This window comes from Rhipicephalus sanguineus, chromosome 3 (assembly GCF_013339695.2).
Source record: "Rhipicephalus sanguineus isolate Rsan-2018 chromosome 3, BIME_Rsan_1.4, whole genome shotgun sequence".
Taxonomy (NCBI): Eukaryota; Metazoa; Arthropoda; class Arachnida; order Ixodida; family Ixodidae; genus Rhipicephalus; species Rhipicephalus sanguineus.
In genome coordinates this window covers 154,248,920-154,256,362 of record NC_051178.1, presented here as the reverse complement: position 1 = coordinate 154,256,362, position 7,443 = coordinate 154,248,920, and the positions used below count along the sequence as shown (strand labels likewise).

The 7,443-nt window shown below is 50.1% G+C and overlaps 1 protein-coding gene across 1 annotated transcript in view; it reads left to right on the top strand.

The window, feature by feature from the left end:
• LOC119385134 (uncharacterized) overlaps nt 1-7,443 on the top strand; it is a 332,809-nt gene that overhangs the window by 273,409 nt on the left and 51,957 nt on the right. The gene's annotated exons all lie outside the window — the stretch shown is intronic.

Sequence of the window (7,443 nt, the reverse complement as noted above, 5' to 3'; positions counted from 1 at the left end):
CTACAGCGTAACAGTGAGTTGCTTCGTCCTCAGCATCTTACAGAATCTTTATCGAACAGAAGGGCGTATCAAGTGAGCAGGAGCTTTGAGGAACGCTCTCGCAAAACCTCCCATACAAGCACTACGGGTTTTCCAGCTTTACGTGTGTCAACAACCTATCATTTTGTGTATGGCGCTCGATTTTTCAGGACGTCAGGAATCGTATACAGCGGGCTTAGATGGGATCACAAGTTCGATAGATACATTCAGCGTCTCACGTCGTCGTCCTCAGAGACAACACAATGGACTTCAAGGACATGCATCGTAGACAAACTTCATCAAAGAAAAAAAAAGGGGGGGGGGGGAGACAGGGGACGATATAGTACATGTAGACGAGGTTGAAAGGAGTGCATGTTGCCGCGGACCGTTCTTGCAGCTTGACCTTCAGCTCAGCACCCAAACTATGCCTTCACTTCTGGTCGTGCCTGAAGGTAAATAAACCAATGTGTCTAGCTGTCAACTATATAGGTGAAAAAATAATAGATGTACTATTGGAAATTGGGGGCATTTCAGCGCCGTAGCCTTCTCCTTACCCGCTTGCATATATATAGATTTAGATCGCGCGGCCACTTCTTATTGTTCAAACTGCTGAGAAATATGACCGCGTTGACTGCGAACTCGGGGACAGCAAGCACGCATATAGCTGCGCATGTATGCGACGGAGGTCATCGTTCCTCTCTTATCACTTCTCGAATTAGAGGCAATCGCGCCCGCGAATCACATTCAAAGCACGTTCGCACGGTAATCAAATTAGAAAATTGAAAAATTAGCTTAACCTCGGCATAGATACGCCTTTCTTATGCTGCGTAGTCGGCGTTCGACAGAAACAATCTTCACCGTCGACCACATACACATTGGCAGGCGCGTGAGAATACAGAGGCGTATATATGCCGATCGCACTTTTCTGACGTCTCAATACGCTCGTTTCTTTTTTTCCAGATAAGCAAATTAGGCTCGCTTCGCTACCGTTTGCACACGCGCGTCTATCACACAAACAGGCTTGGCTGGCGCGTTCAATTACGCGCCGTGCCTTTATGTTCGCTTTGGCCAATATTTGCGCTGCGAAGTGAGGACTGCAGACGCCGGCTTTCGTATATGAGGCATAGAGGCACCTTCTGTGCTAAAGCCGCTGCTCTCATGAATATGAATTCACAGCGCCTACCTTTCATTAGACAATCGTGCGTCCATAAATTGCCGGGCAATTCATCTCTCACTTTCTCCTCGATGCACGCCGCACTCCGGTCTGTTTTTACGTTTGCCCCCGACCCTCCTATATAGCGAGAGCCCACGTTTGCTTGCGTTCTTATAGGTTTGCGGCAGGCAAGTGGGGAGACTATACGTGACACGAGGCGAACAACGAGCAAAAGTGGTGGGACCACAACTTGCGTCTACATGTCTGGCATTCGTCTGTGTGCGCATGCGCGCACGCTGTCGTGTATAAATACGCGAATGAGCATCGATTATACGTACATACACCGCGTGCGCGTTCAAGGTTCTGTAATTGAAAAATGAGACCACTATTAAAGCCGCGCCACGCACTCGCGGTCATGGCAGTCCGTTCTACCGTCTCCCGTACAGCCATGTACACACATTTCACGTATGCGTATAATAATTAGGCATATACAGAAATATATACGTATAACGGTGCGCTGATGCCGGAGCCATCTAGATGTGTGCTGCCGATTAGGTGGCAGAATTAACGTTGCCCTACAGCATGCAAGGCTGTAGTACGGCGGCCTACCCCCGAAGATGGAGCGATCACCGCACTCTCGTGGCGCACGTGCTGTTAAGACAGACTGTGGGAAACAATACGCACTAAATACATACGTGCACGAGTGAACGCACATACGTGCGCACACACGTAGGCAATGAACGGCGATCGTACAGTATGCACGCTACCTGTACGTGCATGCTCCGCGCTCCGCGGCTTCCTTCATCTGGAATTCGTGCCTCCGAGCCAAGAAATGTCAAAAGGGCTCCTACAGGGTTTCTCCGTGATGACGGAGGACCTATTGTCTGATTTCGGTGCTAGGATATCACGCGCTTCACCACGCGCCCTGGCGTTGTTGTTTTTGTTATTGCTGTTATTGTTGTCATTGTCGTTACGGTTTCGCTTGCGGTAAGGTTGTTTACGCGCCGTCTCCTTCCGTGACTCGGTGATCTTCGAACGGGCGCCAGGCCAAGTGGGTATAGTTACGACCCAATTATTCTTAGGGCAAGCATGCACCTTGACAGGCGCTTTAGCGGAGAGCCTTGTGAGGCTCAGTAGTGACACGGCGCTCGTCGTGCTTCGATGACTCAGCAAAAGAAACAAGAAGTGGTGCTAGACATCGGCTGATCATTCAATAAGTTATCCACTAGTACCGATGCATGTCATGGGTGTTCTACGTGCATCTCGAACAACGTTGACATTTCTCATCAAATAAACTAATTGCATCTTTTACTGACAGCTACATCCCAGTGGGCTAACATTATGTCGTGCGAAAAACTTGAGGAGAGAGAATGTTAAATGTGTGTTTGACTTGTTTCCTTTCAACTAAAGCTCTCCATATTTCACCCGACTCTATTATAATGAACGAGCGTGTATCTTGTGGGGCGGCGTAGTAGCGATGCTTGTATCGCTTTGAATGAAATAATGGCATCTAAAACGAAACATGCGTGAAATCAAATTTTTCTACTTGAACCTCACAACCATGACTTGCGGTGTACGAGAACTTGTAAACGTGAATTCAAATATCGCTTCAAAACACCGTACTGCTCTATCTATTTTTCTCTCTCTAACGGCAAGACGCCTACTGTAGGAGTCTATGCCTTTCACACACAGAACTGATCCGCTCTCCGCATAAAAAGCAGCGGTTCGATGTTGATTAAGAGGCCGGCGAAAATGCAAATTCCTTTGAAACAAAAGAGTCGTGCCGCGCAACGAGTGAGGCTAACGCCATTAGAGTCCTATATCGCTTGACGACTGGCATTCATCAGTTTTTTTTCCTCCTTTCTTTCCATCACCGCGGCTACCGAACAATTTCTGCATGGTGGGCGCGTGCAATCTGGCGGCGGTAGCGGCGCCCAATCGACCCATGCACGCTGCCGTAAGTGAAAGCTGCGCAGCGGCCCGACTGAAGCACGAGTTTGGAAAACCGGTCACGTTCCTGTGTATCCGCAGGAACCCACGAGGCGCCATTAAAGTATAATCGAAGGGGATGCGAAAGTATATATAGGGCCCAGTGAACCACGTATGTATAGACAGCCTGAACCTTCCACAATTGGGGCAGTTGAAAAACGGCGAGACCGCCTCCCCCCTTCCCCTCTCTCGCCCTCTTGATGCAGCCTTGCTCGTTTCTCTGTACGCTGTCATGGGCTATACCTGAATGCTCACTAACGCCACGAACACGATATGTGCTGTTCACATAAGCGGGCAGCTTGCCGCTTGTATACGAAATCTTCGACGCGAGGACGGAAGCCTCACTCCTTTAAAAACGGGCCCCTTTATAATGACAGAGTGCGTCCTTCCCGGTGGGGTGCGTGGCCGTGTAATTGCACTGAAAGCGGTGATAATTGCGCGCGTGATGTACGTCCTGATTAGCACTCATTTGCCAGCACAGACCCTTTCCGTCTTGTTCGGCCGTTAGCTGCTTCAGCCGTTGGTCCTTTCGGGAAAGTTTTAAAACGCTTTTAGACAAAATTTAGGGGTCGGACGCTCGACACTTCGATGCGGTGCTTGGGCCGCGTAGCATCACTAATCTCCGTAAAAAAAAAAAGTTAAAAGCTATTTTGCTGAAGCCAGAAATCATGGCATAGCATAATGTATTGATGCCAGCAATATAGAGAACGCACACACACACGCACCTTCGCACGCAAGCCAACAGAAATGGAGAGGAGGTAGATGAAAGAAACGAGGCAAGACCATTAAGAGAAGCGCCATACGCGTAAACGGGCAGTATGCTGCCAGTTCGCAACAATTGCGATCATCTCAGAGCTCATTCAAATATAGCATCCTCATCGTCAAGTTCGGAATGCCCACGGCAATGTCAGCATAGCAGGGAGGAGTCCTGTTGATTCTTCGGTCTATTACATCGCGTTCGCATCCCAGTTCCCGTCGCCAGCCTCCTTCGCCCGCTCCTCAACCGTCTGATATCTCATACGGCAGATACGCGTAGCATTCGCGTACATAAAGCGTCGTCGTCAATGGCCGCTAATCATCTCCAGCACGTGTCGCGAACACTTGATCGATATCTTTGCCGAGGCACACGGGATCGTTCGCCTATCGAGCTAAGTGGGCTGCTATCGGACTCTCAATGGAGGGGCGCACTCGGATACTTCTTACACGTGCACGAACAAGAGGAAGGAAACTGGACCAAGATAAACTGCTGACGCCGAGAAAGGGGCGATGCTCATAGAAGGCGGTGCGAGGCCTCTCGTCTTTCGCACCGTTCGGGGGGATAAGTGTGGCCCCTAAATTACGCTGGGCTCCGCATTTTGCTTTCAGTCTCGACAGTGCAATTCGCGGCTTGCGTTTCCTTATATGGCTCCCAGAATGGCTAGTAATAAGCTGCCGCAAAAGATGACGAACAGTAAACGTAGACGCTCGTAGATTCATTTTTGAAGGCGTCCGGAAAGCGATTCTCCAAATCATTCGAAATAGGCGTAGCCAAAGAAGCAGGGGAAGATGGGGGTGGGGGGTGGGGGGTTAAGCCAGCCCCTCCCCTCCCCCCACCCTGAAGTTCTTCAATTTTGCATGTGAATATATACACGCACACATACAAACGCACGCACGAACGTGCGGTTGAACCCCCTCCCCATGAAAAGATTTCTGGCTACGACCCTGAAGCCGACAGAGACAGGTCGTTAGCTTAGTAAGTGATAGGCAAGGTAACTGAGTCGTTTGTGTTATTCCAGAAGCCAGGTGCGTCGAACATGCTTCCGCTCGTAGTTGCGTGCAGTGCTGTTTACATGACTGAAATATACAAATTTACATTCCGTAAATATGTATATTTCTTGCGTCTGCCGTAATTAACAAAACATATGATGTACCGCTGAAAAGCACAAACTAATACGCGCGTACTCGTGAAACATCCTGTCACAATGCATGAATAGTCACACTCAGCTTTTTAAAAAGCTAGGCACCGATTACTCAAAAAGCCTCTGTCCAGCTTGCGCAGGTCCGTACGCGCTCGCATTTATCACGACCGATGAAAGAAGCACGAGCGCTTAGGACGTTCGACAGACGCCGGAAAGCGCTCGTCGGCGCGAGCTAAAAATCGAGTCAGTCGACGTCGGCATGTCTATAGAGACGAGGATGCATCGGGAATGGCGCTGCCATTGACGTATATACGATGTGAGGAGTGACGCTCGCAGATAAGATATCGTATACGTCAATTTAGCGGAATACCGTCGCGGTTTCTGGTGATTTGCCTGCGGCGCAGAGTCGGTGATTGTCGTTCCTCGAGCACACGCCTATCATTCGTGCCTCGCTCGCTTCGCGGGTGTCATCGTTCGACATCTCGAGGAACGTGTTCTGACGAGAGCGAGTGATTGTCTGCGCTGGACTGGAATGTGCAAACGCATACGCCATCCTCAACGCGCGATTCGTGAACACGCACTTACAATCTTACGGCACCTGTATAGCCTCCCTTCCCACTGTCTCCACTCACGTGCGCGTTACTTGACCTACTTCCCGCAGTTCGACGAGATCGCGCTCTGGTCTCGTTGACCCGCAATCTGACATTTCGTTCATTCACACGGGGGGATGCGAAGGAACGGCTCGTGCCGATGTGCTGGCGCTGTCATCACTGATACGCCCAGAGTCGCACGTCATTATTTTCCGCGCTACGTATATGCGGAAGCGTTCGCGAAAAGCGCTGACCGTTAATCCACGGCGTCTCTTAGAGGCAAGGATGATTCCAGTGTTGTGCTCGTATTGGGCTCAATTTAACGCAGTACATTCGTGGAAACAATCCCACATCATAACTGAGGGAAAATAAGCGTCACGTCGTGGTCAAGACATGACGTATGTGGAAAAATAGTGGGGCCCACGAACGCGAACGGCACTTATACATGAAGAACTATAGATATTGACGACTAAGTATATTCACGAAGCTCGGCATTAGTCTGAGCTTTTTGCCATTTGATGTGCACCTTCACTAATAATTTGTCCAGCACAAGGATTGGCTAGAAGTTTTCCTTGAGAACATTCTTTAACGTCAGACATTTTTGTGAACACGGAGCCAGAGCTTCGCACTCGCCTTCAGAATTCATATGTACAAAGGCGAAGAGAGCAGGACGTCGACATCGGACAATAAAATAAAAGGGAAGATGATGACTAAGAAACAGCGCGTTTCCGTGCTCAACTGAGCTCCAGCGTCATCGTCTTCTGTGGTTTCCCGCAATCGTCGCGACCTAACTTGAGACTAAGAGCGCACGAGTCTCTCAAGGCAAGCAAGACGACGGCGTCAGTCAAAACAGCACCGTAGATTCGGAGCTTTGTTTTCTAAATGACAGTACGGGACTTTCCAACAGCGTACGATTCTCTCATCTTACTGGAGTTTCCATCGGTTGCATGCAGCCAGAAGGCCGAGTGCTCCGCGTCAACGAACGATTCAATAGAGACGACGACAGGCGCGGTGCGTGCTGCGAGTGCATCCCCACGCATCGCGCCTCCCTTCGCCGCGGGATTTCGGCTGGAACAATGGCCATTCTTCGCGATCCGCAGAAATATGGCACGCACGCGCTCGACAAGAACGCCTCTACCGAACAAGACGCCAATGACACGAACGGCAGCCAGTCGACGTGCCCCTGCACATACGTCCGAATCGTCTCCGAATGCAAGAATGGCGACGGACTCGTGCCGCGTTGTTCGTCAGCGGAGCATCATAATGGCGCCACGTTGACCCAGTGGTCGTTCTTCACCGCGCGCGTCAACCTCGCTAAGCCTTTGGCAACGACGAGCAAAGCCAGACGTTTGGAAAAGTTGTGCTCCCGCAGAAAGCTTTCATACGAAAACGGCCGTGTCGTTTCGTTTAACGTCACTACGCACGATGGCTTCCCTTCCTAAAAGAGTGAACGTACTTTAAAGCGGCATCCAGGTACAACGCGAATATGTATCTTAGTCATCGCGCGTAAATTGATGCGTTCCTTGTGGTGCTTGGTTAATCTACCTGTCTTTCCCCTTGACTCCTCTCTCACTCTCTTTTCGTTGTCCTTAAACAATACAAAGAATAAATTTTTTTTTGTACGTTGGATTAGCAACGCTGGCTACCCCCTGCAGCATATAGGGTCCGCTAGCGCTGGGCCAGCGGCCAATGCCCGGTGTCCGGCTGGCCAATGGCCACCGGAGGGAGGTTAACAAAAGCCTAGACAGGCTTTTGGTTACCTCCTGCCTTCTTCCTGGTTTTTCTTCCTTTTTTC